General features: G+C 37.0%; 1 long non-coding RNA gene across 1 annotated transcript; it reads right to left on the bottom strand.

Moving 5' to 3' along the window:
• Positions 1 to 3545: 3545 nt before the first annotated feature.
• LOC140682609 (uncharacterized) lies at positions 3546 to 19698 on the bottom strand. The gene is made up of 3 exons (XR_012054507.1): positions 19571 to 19698; positions 16513 to 16628; positions 3546 to 3637 (listed from the first exon to the last, which is right to left on the bottom strand). It is a non-coding gene; the product is annotated as an uncharacterized lncRNA (long non-coding RNA).
• Between the last annotated feature and the right edge of the window lie 306 nt (positions 19699 to 20004).

The following is a 20004-nucleotide window of genomic DNA, read 5'->3' as shown; positions in this document are numbered from 1 at the left end:
AGTAGAAGAGAAGCTATTTTGACACTCTTTCGTCTCTTACTTACACTTTTAGGTTTACCTTTCATAAATTTAACAACTTGCAGAAAAAGATACACCTTGTTTGGAGGACTTCTTAATGTTCATTAAGCCACTTCTTGCTCAGTTATCGAATAATTGCTTCAAAGGCTTCTGTAAAGTAAAATATATTCAACATACATAATTGGAAGAGACAACATCAATCATACATTGCATCTTTTAAATAAAAAATTAAAATATTTTCAGTTTACACAAGACTAGATAAACAAGTAAAAAAGACATTGCTGGCAGAATTTTCTCACTGGGTCACTAAAATAATTCTACTTTAATGCTTCTGCCCTTCTCTGGGAATCAGATTTTTTTTCTTTTCTTAACTTAAAATTACTACTGTTATCCTTGCAGATAAAAACTTACCCCAGCACATCAATGTTAGACATGAATGTGACTATAACAAGTTTCCTTTAACTGACTCTTGTGACATTCTGAACAATGCTTTTTCTAACCTAACCTACATTTTTAAAGTGCCTTCAAGCTTTTAATCTCATAATGTAGTTCAAACAGTAAAGCAGAATAAAATGTAGATCACTGATGATCAAGTATAATATCAGAGAATAAGCACACAGTGGACATATTTTTAGTCATTCTAAAGTATTTGATGCTTTTATTCCTTCAATGAAAAGCTTACTTACCAAGAAAACTTTCATTCTTGCCTTGGAAGTGTAAGAAAAAAATGTAGATATGATGGTTTTGCCTTCTTCTGGAATTCTACACTTTAAAAAAGAGTGAATTATCCATTAACATTGTTCTACCAAGATTCTCAACAATGAAAAGAGCTATATCATGAACTCTGGTTTGTACCATATCAAACTTAGATTAATTCCAGCAGTGAGGCCTACCTTATGCAGTTTGAGGAGAGTATGGCTGTACTTTTTACAGTCAGGACTACACAAGTCCTTCTGTAACCTCTAGAAATGTAGGCTCTCCTGGGAGGGGAGAAGAGCCTGTTGCTTCACTGAAAGCTTTCCTAAAGCACCTATATTTTTATAATAACAGAGGGAACTGAATAAGTTCAGTATAAAGAAGACCACAGCATATAACCATAGCTAAAGGAGAAAGTCCCACTAAATTTGATGAGATTTCAAAGAAATTTAGTTAGCAGCACACTAATCTGCACAAAACATTCATTTCAGTGAGTGTAATAGCAATATTGACAAAAAAATGAGTGTCTCATGCAGGTCTGTAGATTAGGCTGATTACAATGAATTAACTTAAAGTTTGCTTTTAAGTGCAATTTTCTCACGAAGACAAGCCCACTTCCTTGGAACACTGCCCACATTTATCACATTTGGACATTTTGTTCAGAGCAGACATAACATTTTTGATAATATACAGTATGTAGGATAAAGCTGCAGTAGTTTGTCATGGATGGGCTGATCCTCGCCCACTCGAGTTAGACAGGTTTTGGAGGACTTGTGAGAACAGCAGAGAGCTTCTCTCATGATTAATAGGCACGTAGTGTTGTTCCATCTCCCAGGAAACAGTTCTGTTGGATTTGGGCATGCTGTGATGAAATGGCACCTGTGTCAGCCCTGTCCTTTGTCCCACTGTCTCCTATCAGATGTTTGGGAACCACCACCATTTCTGCTGTTCCCAGATGAATATCATCACACGCTTCCTCCCCACACCACCCAGACCTTCAGAATAAGCAGCAGCCCTTTTCCTCCAGAAGAATAAATTTATGAAATGTATTATTCATCAATGGTAATAGTCTTCAGTTTTTACTCTAATAATCATTTTGCCTACTGTGGTCAGCAGTTGGGGATCCAGCTCAGAGAACAACAGCAGGAAACAGCTATAAGTAGACTACCAATACTAGTATTTGGTGGTCTGTTACATGCCTCATCCACAAAACACCTGGTTTGCAGACTGTAGGAAAGAGAAGAAGCAGTCTCTTTCCCAGCCTAACTTCAGTTATGTCACCTGGACACAGGAATGAAAAATTTTTGTAATGTTCTTCTCTCCTCAAAGTTGAGGCAGGCATAGAACTGAGTAAACACAAGCAGTAAGAAGGGAATTAACTCTTCTAGGCATTAAAAACATGAAATAGTCTTTATTTGTGTTTACCTTTGATCACCAGAGCTGTTCATGGCAGTATTTAACATAAAGACATTATAAAATACACAGTAGGAAATCTGATATGAGAATTCAAGGACAAATGGAACACTACTTTGCACATTTAAACTGCACAGCTCTTGTTTGCAGGGTCTCTTAGTGCATGGCTAAGGAGGCCAAAATAAACTGACCCAAAGGCAGAGCATAACTGCGCTTCATCTGCCACTTCATCTTCCTCCTGTATTCTTCAATATTACTAGTAGTATACCTGGGTTTTTATCTCAGAACCCCACCAAAATACGTCTTTAATGTAAAAAATAATTTTCATGCTTTTTTTATTAATGCAAGCATCTTGTTTTAGCTTAACTTCATGCACAAGCTAAGAAAAATATTTTAGAATTTGAGCCCTCATTTTTCAATACAGTAAATGCCATCAGTGTCTCCAACACAGTAATTACTGGTAAGGGACATAAATGGGATTTCTTAATTAAATCGCTGGATTAGATCATTAATCACATCTATATATGATATATTATACAACACAAAAATAACAACATTCTCCCTCAGGTTCTATTATTTCAACTAATTGCAAAAGAGAAGAAAAAATTTCCAAGCACTGTGATAATAATCTACGTGCACTTTTCCTTTTTCACTCTTTATGTTTGTGAAATGGAGATCAAAATAATTACACAAAGGCCTATATTAAATACTCAAACCCAAAACCACTGGAAAACCAAATGATGGTAAAGTATATTAAAATTAGTTTAAGATAAATTTTTAAAAAACATACCTTGACATTTACCCTCCTATAATTCAAGTTTAAATTGTGCTATATTAAAACTCAGCTTATTGGCCAAATTTAATTATTTATAAGAAAACATGTCTGGTCTTTTCTGTGCATCAGCAATTTTAGGAAACTGCAGCTTGGCTGCAAGATTTGTGGAACCCACTTTCTTCTCCTTTTGGAGGTCATCTTTCATAACTATATCACAGATCTAAAAGAGGGCAGACATTTCTATATCTTTTCCATATTTTTTTTTTCTCACAGAATGATATGCAGTGTTCCCTTCTCTTCTCAGTATTTCAGGAAAATAATCCAAATGACTATGACTTTGGCAACCAAATAATGGCCAGTTCAGCAGAGCACCTCATAAGACTTCAGAGTGACTTTAGTCCTTACCTTACATTACTCTTGAGAGATTCTTCTCACTTGCATGAAATTGCAATTAACAACCCCCACTGTAGCTAACACTCAGGCATGGTAAGAGGGCACTCAACACAGTGCAAAAACCAGCACAGTTAGTTCTGCAGACAGGTCAATGCCAGCTCCTGGAAAGCTTTCCCCAGGGATGCCTTCTGCAAGATCATTCAACAGCCTCTAAAATTTTGCATTCATGACATGACTGTATCTATGCTACATATATAATTAACTCACCTTCTCATGACCACTACAGAGAGTTTGCTGTTCTATCATTCAGGAGTCTACAAGCAGAATACAAGGAATGCAACCCTGCAAGGAGAACATAGCGATTTCCCCTTTTAATACAGCAAGAATGAACCCTTCAGGTATACAAAGCAGACTTGGTCTCCTTTCACATATTTTTTTTCTCCCCTCATTCAAAACATAGGCTCTAGTGCCTTCCATTAAACAGTGGAGAAGTAAATCTTTGCCCACTGGTAAAAAGGAAGATTATTATTTGACTGTTTCAAGACTCATCAGCTCTCACTCTGTGGTTCCCATGGAAACTATCCCCAGTGAAGTTTGAGAGGGGCTTTGTGTGCAGCAGAAATGACAATAATTATGGAGAGAATTAGGCTTCTGAAGGGGAAAATCTTTAATAATTTTCAATTTTTGTTGAGACCTTAGAGAGCAAATCATCCACTAGTTTCACTTTTGCCAAATAACAAAGTATTAATGAGCATTTTGCCACGTTGATTTTTAGTTCATGAGGTTTCTAAGAGAAATAAAATGTACTGGAATAAAGAAGTATATTTTATCTGAACAGAGACAAATGTGATCAGCATAAAATAAAGAGTACACTGTTAGGCTGAAATTAGTCCAGCAATGTTTTCTGAGAGAAGCTCTAGCTAAATTTATGGATGAGATTATCTACCATCTCCCTTGAAACAGTGATACTGTTTCACTGTAACTCTACTATAAATTAATTTGATGGAGCAAGAAGTAAAATGGCCCTGCATCTTCAACAGAAAAATACAGAGGTAAAAGGTTACAGTAAAAAAAAAAAAAAAGTGAGGGAAAAAAAGGGTTGACTTAAATACAAAATTTTATAATGTGTATTCCTTGATGAATGAAAGCAGTAGATTCAATAATGACAGTATTTCCTAAAAAAAATATGCCTTCCTTCCTTTCTGTGCTTCCATGAACTGTGCCCAAGTGGTTGGTTTGCCACGGGGAAGGCTCAGGTTCTGCCAGAGCTTTCTACTATATATAAGTATACTTATAATTGAATCTAATTATGTTCTGTAGAAAGACGATGCACAAATTTAAAACAAATGGATGTTAGAAAGAAGAAGTGGTAATAATGAGAAGTGTTACAGAGACATGACTATAAAGTATTACAGAAATTATGATTAGTAACTATTCTATATCTTTTTAATAAGATTTGAAAATAGAATAGGCAAAGAGACAGGAAAAGGAGGAAGGACACTAACATGGGACCCTACTCAATTTAGACTCCATTCAATAGATAATTTAAACACCTAAATAATTGTATACCAATTCCAAAACCATAAACCAGGCATCTACTGCAAGCCTGATATCTTACTGCAAGCCTACTCCAAAGGACACTTTTCACTTAAACCTGGAAGTTTTCTAAAAAAATTTGCTTCTGTACAAGCTGAAAATGAAATATCTTGGCAGTTGTGTCACTTGTCTATTCTAGACCCAAAAATCCCCAGTGACACTGACCCCTAAGGAGCCAATACCTGTACTCCAAACACACCTAGCCTACAGCTGGAGCTCAGAGTACTTCACATAATGAACAGATAAACATTTTATTTTAAAACACAGATAGGGAGGACAAAATTGTTGCAAATGTTTATTTTCATACAGTGTCCTGCTGGTTAGAGCACTCACTGGAAGAAAACATGAGGCACCTGGGTTAAAGGCCTCTTCAGCATGAGGAGGTTCCTCTCACCTCCTCTCTTTCTTCTGCCTTAAAAACATGCTTAAATGCAGGGTAGACACAGCAGAGGGGGAGGGGAGCAGAAGACATGAAAGAGTACACAGTCACCATGAGCAGCTTGGGCTGTCACCTGAATAACAAAAATACAGACTGGACCCCTTGGACTTGTTTTGGAGTTGTGTTTAAAATGCACAAACAAGTCTGGAAGGTGGGACTCTGCTTCCCTCCCTGCCAGGAGATCCAAGTCACAAGTCATTCTCCTCCAGGCCCCAGGACTCCCAGCTTACTCATACAGCCTTGCAGCAAGCTCCCTCCCTAGCTGAAGCCTCCCAGGCAGCCTGCTAACTTGGGCATTCCCCCAGGATCGGGGAGATGCAACTTCAACATGCCCAAGTGAGCGGTAAGCCTTCTCAAACAATGCTTATGCTACTGAGTCACGTATAAGGGATCTGAGGAAGAGGGAAACCACCATGGTTTGGGTGGGGGTTTGTCTGTTGTTGGTTTTTTTTTTTTGTTTTTTTTTTTTTTTCTTTTAAATAAAAGACATAGAAGGATAAAGTAAATACACCGAAGCTCAGAGCTTGCATGCACTGGCAGAAGAGGCAGTGTGCCAAAGGAAGGAGGTGCTTCCAGCCCACAGAGAGCTAAATGCCAAAGCTGTGGAAAGAGGCGGAGGTCCTGAAGCATCCCTGTTCTTGCTAATTGGCTCAGAGCAGCTTCCTGCTGAGAATGCTGACGCATTCTGATCACTCTTCCCCATATGCAACATCCATCACCCCAACTGTTTAACAGAGGTAATTAGGGTGCCAAACACCTGGAAGTTATTCACAGGAGCCTGCTATTTCTTCCCTTTGAAGGCTAGATGAAATTCTAGCCTCTGCAAACCACTGTTCTCCCTTTGTAAAAGTAGATTAAAAATAAGCTTTATTTATTCCATAAAGCTTTTTTTCCACTGGGTTGGCAAGGATAAATGTAGTGAACATTGAGGTGCTCAGGCATTCAGTAATGAGAGTTGTAGCACAGGATAAATCTTGTAGAAATAAGATCTCTGCCTGAAATCTTACCTATGCAAGCAATAAATATAACCAAGGAGAGTAATAGGAATGTGATATAAAACTACTGGAATATTGAGGTGGTTAAAATAGAATAATCAACCAACACTGTGGGAGGAAAATAGTCCTGCAGGCAATACTAAAATCACAAGCTTTCTGCACAAAAGCAGCAAAACTGCCTTCAAAATTCTCTCCCAGTTCTGCTACATATGTGAAGGAACGACAGTAATAACTTGGGCCAATACTTATCCCTTCATAGCAGCACAGTATAAATAAGGAAGGGAAAATCATAAGGAACTAGCACAACCAAAAAAAGGATAAATTTTTTATCCCTGGCCTGGGGAGGGATGAACTGTTGCAGAAGTGAAAAGCTTTGCATAAAATGGAGTGGGGCTCAGATTTTGACCCTGCTACTAGGGCTGCTTGAAAAAAGACATTTCTACTTCATGAAAGCTGAAATTTCAAAATCTGGCTTTAAGCCAAACCAAGATAGATTTTTCCAAGCTGATCGTTTCCAAACATGACTTTTGGAAAAGAAGTAAGATGCTTGATTTTCCATTCAGCAATGATCCTATAATGCAAAAGCAGCATTTGTCATAAACCACAGAATTTAGACTTCAGCATCAAAACTTTTGGTTTTGTCAATGCAGCTTCAATTGTAACTACACGATTTATTAAAAATTTCTAAAATAACTGACTTTCTTAATTAATTTCTCTGTGAAGTTTCTGTCATTAACTATTTACAAGTAAGATTCATGGTGGATACAAAACCACAAAAAAGGCAGGAACGTGACACAAACATCAAGTCAGAAAATAATTACTAACCAAGAGAAAAGATGAATCTTTTAAGGCACGAGAATGAATGTAATATGAAGGCTGTTTACCTTATCTTGTCTCAAGAGTGTATCTATTCAGAGTTATGCGGAGTTTCACAATGGTAGTGATTGCCATTAAAAGTACACTGATATGGGCAAGACTAGTGGTCTTCAGGAATAAAGCCTTAATAATTCTGTAAAACAAGAGCAAGTATACTAAAATTCATCAGATTAAATAGCTCCTTTCTCATTTTTTGCCAGTCTGTCTCTGCTTTGTCATTGTGTCACAGGAGCTTCTGCACAGATTGATAGCAGAGCCTCACTCCTGTATATAATTGAAGTCACAGTCTAAAACAGAGATTGTAGATCTAAGGTTTCCTAACCTCTCCTTCCTTGAGGCACAGAAATTCATTTCAGAAGTTGCCCATTTTTCAACTGAATCACGTATATTTTGTCTAATATGTAGAAATATATGAAAAATAGAATAGATGGATAAAAATAAGCTTAGTCTGGGACAACACAGAATTTTCAAACATTCACCACTGTGAACTGTTAGGAGCTGTAGAGCCGTTTAGCAGAGGCCCCAGTTTGGAAGCCTAAGGTTGCCATCTTTTGGAATTACATATGAATTGTGTAGCTCCCATGTAGTGCCATTTCATGAGGTCAGGAAAGAGCAGTAGCTTAGTGAACAAAATTTGGGATCAGATAAATTGTCTATACTGCTAAATATTGGTACAGCTGGTGACCGAGAAAAGTGGCTTATGACACTTTTGAGTCATAAGCCACTTTGACATGGAGATTATACCATCAAAAGTTCACTATATTCTTACTTCAACTCTCTAGCTTCTGTCAAGCCAAACTTTGTAGGGTGTTGGCAAAGATGACCAGCATCCTTCTGTGCTATATTAAGAAAAATGTTGCCAGCAGGTTGACAGGTCCCCCTCCCTCCACTCAGCACCGGTAAAACACTTGTTGGGTCGTGAGTCAAGGTCAGGCCCCCCCAGTGTGACATGAACATTAAACTGGAATAATTCCAGTGAAGTGCCATGATGGTGACCGAGTGACTGAAACAACTGTCATAAAAAAGGCTGGGAGAGCCAGGGCTGTTCTTAGAGAACAGAAAGCTCAGGGGCATCTTGTCAGTATGTACAAGTATTGGATGGGAGTGTGTAAAGAAGATGGAGCCAGGCTCTCTTCGGTAGTTCCCAGTAACAGGATAAAAGCAATGGACACAAATTAAAATACAAAAAATTCCACTTACACGTAAGAAAACACTTTTTGGCCAAACACTGGAACCCTGCTCTAAAGTACGGTCAAAACTTCCCATCAGTTCACAATGACCATGTATTTACTTCCCATAAATATGTCTCCATGATCCTTTCCCCTCAGAGGCTGTTCTCTGAAATATCCCTACAGTTACAATCCCATCAACCTCCAAGTCACATGGTAATGCTCTTATTAGAAAGTCTGCAAAACTCTCAGTTATTGGGTTGTTGATGGGTGGCGATTACTACTGACCCAGGCACTCTCACTACCCTTTTTGCTCCTTCTGTCTTCTGTGGTCTTCTGTCATGTTGTTTTATATTTAGTGTGTAAACTCTGAGGGTTAAGACTGGCTTTTTATTCTGTGACGATACAGCCTCAAGCACCTTGTGCATATCTAGTGTTCCTAGATACTATCATGAAAGCAAGCAGTAAAAAAATTGATCTGCTGATGTAAGTTTAAGATCATCTATCACTTTCATTTTTAGATACTTGTTCAAGAAGGTTTTCATTGTGGAAGACATTAATTTCACTAAAGTTTAGCCATTTAACTGTCAGAGATCTCATGAAAAGACAGATAAGCACCATCATCAGAAAGGCATTCATCTTGCCTCAGGAGACTTGTCTCAACCTGGTGTGATCCTGCCTCTCTATTTATTAGAAAGTGAGCATAGAGACATAAAATTCAGCCAGCTGAGTATGCAAAAAGACATCCTTTTGACTAGACATAAATCTACACACTCATCAGTAAAAATGTAGCTTTGAAAATGCTTAATTATATGGCCTGAACAAAATCTCATCTTTTGTTTCTCCCCCAAAATGTCAGAGAGTAATACAAGATCTCTTATAACACATCATTCATATGATTTAGTTACAGTATTATGCTTTAATAGTTGCTATCTTTCTTTGCAGAAGCTGAGATGAGATTCTAGTGTGCATCTACTTTGTGCACTGACACTGCTTTTTGAGAAAACAACCATTTTTCTCATCACAGTCTGTAAAGCTACTATGAAACACAAAAAGCTGAGTAATTCCAGTTTCAGTTAAACTTGCTTAAGATCTGGATTCAGCATTCTAAAAATAGCCTTCAATGCTTTGCAATTTGGATAAAATTAAAGTAGCACCAATAACCTAAAGTTATTGTGTTGAGGACTCTGAAAGTAGTGCTAGACTAACTGCAACAGTTCTGGTAATTAAGTACTCCTGTAAATGGCATTCAGTATTCTGACACTTCTGTTTGGGTGAGAAAAAGGCTTGTTAACGGATGACTGTTGTGACATAGAAAATGCTGAACTCCAGCAGTCTCTGATTAACAGCCAAGCCATTAATTCCTGCTTTTGCAATATAACTTAAGTTACAAAATGCCAGTGAGAAAAATTAGTTTTATTCCCCAACAAGCTGACCAAGGCTGTACAGTCTCCTACACAATCTGAAGCTAATTTTTAGCAAACGGGTTTGAGAGAACATTTTTCCTTTGTTGTGAAATTCAGTACTGCAGAGAGAGAACAAGTGTTTACTATTCTTTCAGAAAAAATAAGTATCTGTGATGATTGCCAACAAGAACTCATTCATTTAGTAATGTGAAAAATCTTGGTCATGGGCTGGGAATATTTTAAGTTGCATTTGAATTTCAGAAGGAACCACGCAAAAACTACTTCATGCATATATAGCAGTCATCTACAGGGCTACTTAAAGGAGACAGAATTAATTTTGGACCTTGTTGTGCTTTGTAAATTTATAATAATGCAACTACAGAACTGGCAAGTATTAGATCTGATTATTTTTGGAAAGTTGCAGGAGGCAAAAAGAGGCAAGCAGGATTTAGGTTTGGTTTCAACATCTTTACTTCTAAGTATGATTTTGCTCACTAAATAGTCTTAGATATCTTTAAATTTAAGTAGTTACAAGAGAGTCTAATTTCTCATAAAAAATGTAGAAGGGAGAAAAAACCAGATAAAACAGGCTTTTGAACCTAGATATCAATTCAAAATTTAATGGCATTTTAAAATCAAAGGATAACTTAGCTGGCAGCACAATTCTCAGAATTATTCTACAGAATCTAATTTTGAGTATCATTTATGTTGCTTTTCTTGCTATGAACTCATAAAGACAAAGCTTTGCTAAGATGTTTAAGACAGATTTCAAGTCACAGACAATCAAAAGGAGGTGACAGAAGATCTTTCATCTCTGGCAAAAATCGTAGAATCATAGAATTGCTTAGGCTTGAAGAGACCTTTAACTTCATCAAGTCTAAACCCTTAACCCAGTACTGCCACATCCAGCACTAAACTATGTCCTCAAGCTCCACATTTACACAGCTTCTAAATACCCGCAGGGATGGTGACTCAGCCACTTTCCCGGGCAGCCTGTTCCAATGCTTGGCAACTCTTTCAGTGAAGTTTTTCCCAGTATCCAAACTAAACCTCACCTAGCACAACCTGAGGCCATTTCCTCTTGGTCTATCCCTTCGTACTTGGGATAGGAGGTCAGCCCTCAGCTGGCTAAAGCACCTTCCACATAGTTGTATAGAGCAGTTAAGTTTCCCTCTGGGGCTTCTCCAGGCTCCCTCAGCTGCTCCTCTTAGGACTTGTGTTCTGTAGAATACCAAATATTCTCATGAATAATAGCTAGTTAAATTCAAAGTAGGCAGTTGAAGTAAAACTAAACATAACTTCCTTTTATTTCTTTAGGAATTACAGGAGTCTGTGAATCAGTGAGATCTTATGGAGGGAGAATCTGCTATGTTCCATGAATGTTCCTGTCCCAATATTTAGGCTTTAAGACAAAGCTCAGTTATACTGTGACAGTCACACTACCTTGAAGTCAGTCAAACAGGAATTTGATCATGTGAGCTCTTATTGCAAGCCAGGGCCTGCCTTGTCACACTTAAGCATATCTGCTATACTTCCTGCACACATGAAAAAATGTGTATTTGTTCCCTACAAACCAACTTTTGTTACATGATTGTCAAAGGTTGTTTGTACCTGCTGCAAAAGCATAAACAGGAAAGGCACCGAAATGCCAGTTAAAAGCCATAATTTACAGTTACACCTACGTAAATATCAGGATCTTCAGTATGGAAATTTCAATGGGAATATTCAGCTCTGTTCAACTATACTTAATACTTGACTGTTTACAATCTCACAGCAGCTGCCCCATTCAAAACCACTCTTCTGTGCTTTCACAGCTCCAGCATCCTACTGTTTGTCAGAAAAACATATCTATCATTTTGTAGTTATTCTCCTCTCCTACCTCTCTGAGTATTTTGCCAAGCCCTGTTGATTCCCCCTTTATAATATGTCCTTGAAAAAGAAGCAAGTTCTCTCTCTCATTTCCTGTGGGGGAAACGTTTTCCCGAGTTCTGACTGCCTATCTTCTGAAGTTCCTAAACTACTGCTACCTCCTCTGTTGCCTTTTCTAACTCCTACTTGGTACTCCTACAATTGCTACAAACCCTTTCACAAAAGCATCCCCTCTTACAAACCATGAATTACCTCACCAGTTTCCTAGATCATAGCAAGCAAATATTTCCAGTTGTGCTTATCCTGTTATTTCTCATCTTTCATGTTTTCCTTAAAATCTTATATTAAATTGTATTGGCCCTTAGAAACTGACTCCATTCATGCAAAGTCAAATTCTACCCCCTGCAACCAATTTCCATTGCCTCCTTCCAGACACTACCATATAAATCATTATTCTACATACATCCTTTGGGCATTTTTTCCCCCAAGGAATTGGGTTTGAGTATTCCTGAGTCAAACAAGAACTTTTGCACACAGCTTTCTACACTGCCTGTGTGACAGGCTCACATTACAACTTCATGGGGAATTAAATACTGTAATTTCTACCTTAATGCAGCCAATCTGCTACATAAAGATCCTCCTACACAGTAAGTTCTCTCTTGCAGAGATTTTGTCTTTGTTCTGACACTTTGCTGAGAACACACATCTTCAGTTCATATAATATAGGACATCTATTCCTTGTAAAAGCAAAATAACTCCCTTCCTGCCGAAAATACAAACTACCCTCCCTCTCTCTCCCTCAAATAAAAGCCAGTCAACAAACCTCTAATTAAATGAAGGGACTTGCATCATTAGCTTGTCTGGTGGCAACAATTTTGCAACTCAAGGGATGGCAAATGCTGAAAATGGAATGTTACTTTTCAGGGAAAATACTCAAATTTGTTCTCCAGATAGATAATTTGGAGTGGTTTAACCTATTCACTATGTTTTCCTTGAGTTCCAGAATATTCCACTGGTTGTGTATAGCTTGTTACTTCATTAGCAAGGTTATTACAAGTCTGCTGGTTAAAATCTTTTCTCCTAAAGATAAACAGAACTTCAGTAAGGTAAATAAACACTTTTGTCTTGGCATGTACAAGGTATCTGAGATTTTTCTTCACTTGGTTCCCCCACTTTAGGCCTAACTAACCAGAGTGACAACATGTATTCACAAGAAGATACAGAAAGGGAATATATCATAGAAAGGATGACAAGTACAAACAAGTCAGGTGAATCCCCAAACCCGGGCACTAATCCCTCCTGCCATCATTGTGGGCATACAACTCACTCCTCCCAGCAGCCAAATTACATCATGTGGAAAGAGAGAGCATGAGAGACTGCACACAGACAAGCAGAGAGGTCTAAATACTGCTCTGGAATTTTCACAAATCAATACCTAAAGGAGCAAAGAACATTTCCATTTCTGCAAGAATATTTTGGAGAGAGCAGGGTAAATTTAATACATGTAAGGAAATAAAATGCATACACAATATTGCAGAGTTAAAGAAGGAAGAGATTGACAAAGGAACAATTAAAAATTGGAAAATTATTTTAAACCTGTACAATTGTCTGTAGTAAAAATTTATGCATAAATTAAGGTTGCATTTAAACATCTGAAGAAAAGCAACGGAGAGGTTTAAAGATAAAAGTTCTAATCAGATGGAAGATATACACATGCTTAACAAAGACTTGAAACAAATCTTCAAAATAATTCAGAGTTGCTGAAGAAAATGGAGGTCTGACTGGTTAAAACATGAAAACATTCAGAATGCCAGCAGATACAATCTATAATATTAAATTAAGGAGTTTTATATTTATGGTCTGTATTTGGCATAGAATTTGCTTTGCAGGGAAAATGGCACAGATGAAGATTTTAATTTTGCAGAAAAACACATCAGAGCAATAAAACTCAATGTTATTTAAAATGCAGATTTGCCAACAATGCAAAAACTATGGAAATGACAGATCACAAGCACAATTTGACTTAAAAATCTGTAATAATGCTGCACTTAATTTCCATATCTTTCCTATTACAAATTAAGACAGCTAGGATTTATTGAAAGATAATATGTGAATGCTTAAAAAAATTCTTATAAAAACCTAAGGAACCATTATGAGGCTTACTATTTGCAAGACTTTTGAAACCACAACTGTCAGGTACTAATGATGTTTCGTGGTCAGAGTTATTAACATGATGCGTTTCTAAGAATTTACAATACTCAGCTTTGTATATTAAAAAAAATCCAGAAAAAATGGTGTATAATAATATAGGTTCATGTAATCCAAACACTTTGCATGAAGGCAAAACCAGTGGGATGCCAGAAAGCTACAGTTTATTTCCACATGACAAACAGAGGAGCAACCCAAGAAGAGTCAGAAATCTCCTTCCTTGTATTCTATTCTATTCTTCCTTCCTTTTATTCTACAGAATCTAATTTTGAGTATCATTTATGTTGCTTTTCTTGCTATGAACTCATAAAGACAAAGCTTTGCTAAAATGTTTAAGACAGATTTCAAGTCACAGACAATCAAAAGGAGGTGACAGAAAATCTTTCATCTCTGGCAAAAATCGTCGAATCATAGAATTGCTTAGGCTTGAAGAGACCTTTAACTTCATCAAGTCTAGACCCTTAACCCAGTACTGCCACATCCAGCACTAAACTATGTCCTCAAGCACCACATTTACACAGCTTCTAAATACCCGCAGGGATGGTGACTCAGCCACTTTCCCGGGCAGCCTGTTCAGAAGAAGCTGAAAAGAAGAATTTTGAATCTGAATCAGAGCATGCCAGCAGCATGTATGGATAGGACTAGACCCAGAAATCTGACAATTAAGGAAAGCTTTGCCAAATTTTCGGTCCTGCACAAACCCCTTCTAAAGGTGAGGTTCACAGGACTTCTGACTTCCACATTACCCCTTCCTTTGCTACCTCCCTATGATTATAGGTGTACATTTAACAGCATTCCCAGTTCACAGTGATACTGCCCATCTTAATTCATGATATAAAAGGACTACTTACAGTCTACTGCAATACCTATACTCTTCATCTACCTTGTATATTTTAACATTCATATGATTTACTATCATCAGATAGCGAAACAGAAAAAATTAAAAACCATCCAAGACTGGTAAGTGAAACATGAGTGTTCAGAAAAAGACTAATGCATTAACTCTTTGGGCACCCAAATTTAAAATGATCTTATTTTCCAGGATGCCAAATTCTCAATTCCTTCTGAAGTTAGTAAGAGTTGCAAAGGGCAAGACCCTCTCTAGGCTGCTCCTTCCTGGGTTAACTTCTAGTTTCTCTGATCACCTGCCTTTAGCTGGCTGGTCCTCTACCTCTCCAGATAAAACACTGCAGTTCAGTAATTCTGTTACTCATTTTCCCCCTCAGGATCTGTAATATTTTATAAACTGAGACATCTGGCAACTGCTAGATAGTTGAATTGAAAGCCAAAACACAGTGATACAGGATTAGCTTCTCCTAAACAAAACACATCTTACTTGCCAAAAGACGTAATCACTCCATGTGTGAAGACATGGCAGTTAAACAACAGCCACCTGAGCACAACCTTTTTATATGTGGCATTTTTTCTGAAAACTGAAAACATCTGTCTCCTTTGCTTTTTATTATCTGGGGGAAAAGTGTTCATGTTTGCTGCTCTCAGTCAGTACACATCTCACAAAATCACATCTCTACAATACACAAAACTAGGCTAAGATTGTCTGTATGAACTCCACACTACTAGTTCTGATATGTTTAGATAAGGCACACCTTTCGATCCCAGTTTAGACAGAACCACATTCAACAATCCTGAAACTACAGCTGCATTACAGCCTCCACGTTCTCCTGGATGTAAATCTGATTATTGTACTCTGTGGCATGCTCTTCATCTTTTTAGTCTTTCTTAACTGCTACCCTCAAAGAGCCACTTTCAGCCTGGATTTCTCCATCTAAGGTAATACCTCACATAAACACATTGGAGACCACATGATACTTATTTAAAAGAAAACATACACGTATTTCACTTTTCCTCCAAACAAAACTTGTTCTGGAACAGAAACTTGTTCTTTGTGAACCTTGGCCCTTCCTCCTAACATCACTTTCAAATTTCATGCCTTCAGGCTGAAAATATCCTATTTTTCATCAAACTGTTTCCTTAAATCTGCACATAACACACCTGTCACAAACTTTTACTCTGCTCCTTTGAGTTGTTTCTGCAACTCCCACACTCTTGGCAAGAGCTTACTCTAGGTAAAATTCCAACACCCTCCTTTATTCTTCTTCAAGGATGTATGAAGAACTTGTTTCTTTCAAAGATGTTGCCTTAAGCTCTGGGTGTTGACTACTCCCATAGAAGGAACTACACCTTATTCGGTGTTGGCCCAGGTTTCCGCTTCTTTGGGCTGAGAATCCCTAATGAATCTGGATCTATGTGTTATATAACCTGGCCAACATGATACTGACATCTAAGGTTTGGCATTTGCAAGAGTTCCTTCTAGGTGTGTTCCATTCCCCAAATTATTCATACATTCCATCTTGACATGGGAACTATTTCTCCCAAACACCACTTTGATTTATTGCACCAAACATAACAGAAGACTTAAGTTCACAGACATACACAGTTTCACCTATGACGATGCACAAGAAACCCCTAACAAGAATGTGGAACTTTTAGTCTAGTTACATTTCACAGGCAGTAAGTTGCTTTCACTACAAATACTGGTTCTAGGATAATGCCAGCCCTTTCCAGTCAATTTTGTCATAAATTATTTGGTCAAGGGAGAAGAGATGGACATTTTTGCCAGAGATTAGGATTTACTCACTCTGCATTTGCCAATGTGCTCATCTAGCCCATTGTTTTCTCTAATAATTCTTTTTGAGCTATTTCTGTGTAGCCAGGGAATGTATCATCATGCAGCTGCATTCCAGGGCCTCTGCTCTGTTAAAAAGAAAACAACAAAAGAAGTTAATTCAAGCTATAAATATTCTCCTGTTTCCACACAGATCTCTGAAGTACAAAGTATCTTAGTTACATTATCCACAAAAGGTGCATAGCTTTGGTAAGACACATGTTAGCAGAATTTAGAAGCTCTCATTTTTCAGCCATTAACTCTGATAATTGTATTTCACAAATGCTTTTGAACAGACACTCACATTTACCTTCTCATGTGGGGGAGATTTGTCTTGCTGAGCATTACAAAAAAGGCTAAAAAAAGGAATTTTTGTAACAATTGTTGAACAATAAAGACACAATAATAGATTTTTTAACTAATTTAGTCATCAACTCTCTATGGAGAATTTACAGGAAATTAAGCCAAAGCCAGCAGTTTAGGAATGGCAGAGCTCACAGAAAAGATGAGGAAAATATTAATTTCATCCTACTTACACTGGACTAAAAAGCCTACTAATCTGAGTACTACAGTCAGACATTTAAAGAGATTCAGATGATGCTTCTAGTACTATTTTTCTCTCTGTGATAAATCATTATATGTGCAGTATTTATTCTCTGTGCCATTTTACAGGATGCAGCTTTTCCCAATATAGAGCAAGAAAGAAAAATCAAACTTACTACTGTCTAGCTATTTTTGTATTTTTCTAGAATAGCAGTTTGAATCCCAGATAGCAATATTAATGCTTTAAACCAATATGTTCCCTAAAAGCTTTGAGCACAGGAAAAATTGTGATGAAAACCACAGTCAGTACTTTTTTTTTAAATCTGTATTATGAACCATCAGTGAGCACCCAGCAGCAAACATGTTTGAAATGGAAGCTTTTCATAAAAGAAAAGCACACCTCAATATTATTTTATTCATTGCTACCTGACAGTGCCCTGAAGAGGGAGAGAGAGGCACATATGGGCTATTTGTACATATGAAGCTGGCTATAATGTTGACAAGAACTAGTATTTTAGATGCAGTAGAGCATGTCTTAAAAGCCAGAAAAACTACATTGACACGTGAAACTATAACCTCTAAAATAAGGTCAAAGTTACTGTTACATAGAGCTACTGGCTATACAAGTTCTGCTTCAGCAAACTGAAGACTCTTGTGGGCTAACTTACAGTGCACTTCTTGTTTCTTCCAAGTTCCAAATTCTTATTTTTTAAAAATTTGTTCCTGTTTATCACTCCTATATTTGTACATAACCTTCTTTCTCTGAACACATGGTATTTTCCAAAATATATGCCAGATTCTAGAGATAACTGCTATATAATATATAAGACATATAAAATATATATTATATAATTTGATCTTTTGAGCTCCTCATTACACTTTAAAATTCTGGTAAAAGTTAAAATACATGGGCTAAATCAGCTAAAAACACAGCTCATAAATCTGTTTCTGTTCAACTCTGGAAGTTTTGAATAATGTGCTTTGTTTCAATAGGCATCTGTTGGGTGTAGTTGACATAATACCAAAAGTCTTAACCCCCTAATTTTTAAAGAATTTTTGTTGTATATAGTACATGTAGTAGTGCTACATATAAAACATTCTGTTGAACACTGCATGAAAACAAATAGTGTACTGTAGTCACAAACTACTACATTAACATGCCAAAAGGCTTCCAGTAAACATTAGAAAGACAGAAGTACAAATGGAAATAAGAATCCTTGGAATGTAATGAAAGGTGGTATTATAAGCTCCTCAGGACTTGCAAACTGTAACAAGAATTGCAGTTGTTCTGCTTATGTCTTACATAATGACATATGTATACTAGTTGCTAACCTTACTGAAAGCTATACAACAATATAAAACTATTTTTCTCACAAGAATGCCTAAAAAAAGGAAGAAAAAAAAAAAGGCTGCCCTTTCTTCTTTTGTTTAGGTAGGCTGATGTCCAGAAATACCAAACACTTGCAAGCATTCAGTACCTGTAAGGATCAAGCTCAAAGAACCTGTGCTCTAAAAGAAAGAGGCAAATGAATTTGGTTGTATTCCTTCTGCATGAAATCAGCCTCCTAATGTGTCTGAACAACAAAATAAACCTTTGAAGTCTGCAAAATGCATGTGGAAACAGTAATTGTTACTTTTGCATTCCTGAAAAATGTGGAGTATATACTCTGGAATTAAAAAGCTCTAGCTAAAAGCTATTGTAGTGCTAGAAGCCATCTCTTCTCCTGGTCAAAATAAATGCAGTAAATATGGAATACAGAAAAATTTCTGTAAAAATGTCTCATCACCGTTCCCTTTCAATTAGTTTCAATATAGACAGTCTGTTAAATTACAGGAGAAAGAAATACTTACAGAGGGAGTATTTCTAATCAATATCAAATCACTGGTGGCTGATTTAAACAAGCTGTTGTGTTCATATCACTTCACTGTAGGAATGTAAGGGTAGAATTCTTAAGTGCACTGCATTAGGTAAAGTTTCCCAGGTGAGTCAGTCTGTCTTGCAGGGCTGGGTCAGTGATGTGTGCTTTGGAATGCCAGCCTCAAGATACACTTATAAAAAAGACAGAGACACCCACCCACACACGTGCTGCCAGGAAGGAAGCAGTGGCAAAGCACTGAGCACTATTACAGTGCTGCTACTACACTAAAATGATGTTGACTGTTTTATAGTGCATAATATTTCAACATGCAATACTTGGAAATAAAATGGTAATTAATAAGCTGATGACAGTACAGATGTTTACAAAAATCTGACACTTCACTAGCATTGCAATTATTGTTGGAGAGCTACTAGTATATTATATAGACTTGTTAGTCTAAACATTACCATCATAGCATGAGCTGGCTATCCAAGATTCTTATGGAACAGCTGCATCTGTATGGCTTTCTATACTTACATAAGGGAACGAGCAAAAAAATCACATTAATTTCAGAGAGGAAATAGGCCTACCCAAAATCAAAAAATGTCACGAAACAGAACAGTACTTACAGGCACAGGTAAGGGAAGGAGTGTGATTTCTGCTCTTAAATATCTTTGTAGTCAAATTAAAATTTAAATATATTCTGAAAGTCTCTGTGGAACGAGAAGAAAAAAAGTGCTTTATCTAGGATAATGAGCTAGCTGACTAAAACACCAGACTATTTTGCATCTTAATGTCAGGCAGAATATTTATACTGAAGAGCTCTTGCTATGTAAAGTTCCTCTTCATGAGATGGATTTATGGAAATTTAGAGCTGTAACAAGACTAAAGATGGATAGGGTGAAGTCTTCTACAGTTGTCTTTTTTCCCCAGCTTATAAAGGGTTCAATAAGATAAATACAATTTGAGTAAGACAGATTATATTTCTTTCTTCCAAATCTCAAAAGCATACAATTAATATTACTTTTTTTGCAAATACATTTGGCTTGCTAGAGTGGAAATG

The sequence above is a fragment of the Taeniopygia guttata genome, chromosome 2 (assembly GCF_048771995.1).
Source record: "Taeniopygia guttata chromosome 2, bTaeGut7.mat, whole genome shotgun sequence".
NCBI lineage: Eukaryota > Metazoa > Chordata > Aves > Passeriformes > Estrildidae > Taeniopygia > Taeniopygia guttata.
The sequence above is the reverse complement of the archived record's forward strand: the minus strand, read 5'-3'. Positions and strand labels throughout refer to the sequence as shown.